The 1,640-nt window shown below is 33.7% G+C and overlaps 1 protein-coding gene across 1 annotated transcript in view; it reads right to left on the reverse strand.

Moving 5' to 3' along the window:
* kcnk13b (potassium channel, subfamily K, member 13b) overlaps positions 1-1,640 on the reverse strand; it is a 14,039-nt gene that overhangs the window by 2,594 nt on the left and 9,805 nt on the right. The gene's annotated exons all lie outside the window — the stretch shown is intronic.

The raw sequence follows: 1,640 nt of genomic DNA on the forward strand, positions 1-1,640 counted from the left end.
AGATAGATAGATAGATAGATAGATAGATAGATAGATAGATAGATAGATAGATAGATAGATAGATAAACAGACACTATTGATCCCAAATTACAGAACAAATAATGAATTCCAATTAAAGAATCCAAGCTGGACGCCATAACTAATAGGACTATAACTCAGCCACTTTAAGCCATACTGAGCTGAAGTTTGGTATGGTTGTAGGCAAAACGTTAAAAAATCCCACATCAAAAGGCAGGCCAGTTATTTTATTWTCTTTGATAAAGGTGCTCTTACTGTAGGGCAGTACCCATTTTTCTATTGTTATCCTCTTGTTTGGTGTAGCCGAAAGGCAGAATTTTTCTTTATGAAGTTTACAACAAAATATTCTCTAGAAGAAAAACCTTCAAATATAAATTTTAGACCTTGAAGTAGCTGTGAAAGTGAAGCAGGTAATGTRATAAAGGGCAGCAAGACTTTTTGTGTGACAAAGGGTAAAAAAAAATCATAAAACAATTTAAGCTTGTTCTCCTGGTTCAAATGTGGCCACTCCTCCATGGAAGCTGGATTGTGAAACTATTCAGAGAAAAAGGTACAACAATCGGTTCTTTTTTGTTGTTTTACAGTATTTACATTCAAATGCACAAAGAACCAATTTGAGTCCTCGACACAAGCCTGAGGGAAGGTGCCATTTTGCTCGATTTCACATAAAAGTCAATGAACTGCCAATGGAAAATCAAAACAAGGTCTGTAAAAACCATGTAATTAGGTCAATATTACCTCCATTAAACTGATATTATGTAATTATACCTCTAACAAAAACTGGGCTAGAGCTTGGTGATAACAGTGCAAAAGCAAATACGGAGCACCCACGCAAAGGCAGATAAATAATGTTCTGCCTGATTATTTGACATACAGAACAACAGGAGATGGAAAAGAGAAGGTGCAGTAGAAGAGCAGCAAACGTCTTGGTCAATAATTAACAAGTTTGGGTGCAAAAAGAGTTCTTTTGTGCTCCTCCACCTCTCAGTCATTTTTAATTCTTACTCATTATTTTTTCTAATCACACATCTTTGTGCCACAAATTATGTTATAAATGGGTTCTTGTTRGTGATGTGTGTGTTTTGATTAGACCTTTCCAAATGTTAAAAACTAATTAGAAATAATAAAACTCACTGATGATAGATTTAGTTTTTTGTGGAAGATGAATGAATCAGGGATTTAATTCCCTCCTGGTTTGTATGTTATTGTTTGCTTCCCCCTTATACAGATAACTCCATAAATGTGTATTTGACCTATATAGTATATCCCCAAAATGAGATATTTGACTTGACAAGGGGTTAAATTTCAGCTAAAATGCTAACAACAGCKATGCTAATTTTCACCTAACATGCTGACAATTTATAAGGTTTAATTATATTTTTTATTTAGTATTTTGTTGTCTGGTTGTGGCAATAACTGCACCATATCAYTCAGTACAAATGAAAATGATTATTTAGTGTGTATTAACAAATCATCCAATAGTTACTGATACAGTCCTCTCGGAACAGCAATTGAGAGTTAGCTCCCCTTTTTGTTTCTAAAATAAAAGAGTATCCTGAGTCATTTGACTCACCCTGTGGATACAATGCAAGAAAAAATAAAAATTATGATAATAAAAATAG

Source organism: Austrofundulus limnaeus, unplaced genomic scaffold, assembly GCF_001266775.1.
Source record: "Austrofundulus limnaeus strain Quisiro unplaced genomic scaffold, Austrofundulus_limnaeus-1.0 Scaffold272, whole genome shotgun sequence".
In the NCBI taxonomy this organism is placed as follows: Eukaryota; Metazoa; Chordata; class Actinopteri; order Cyprinodontiformes; family Rivulidae; genus Austrofundulus; species Austrofundulus limnaeus.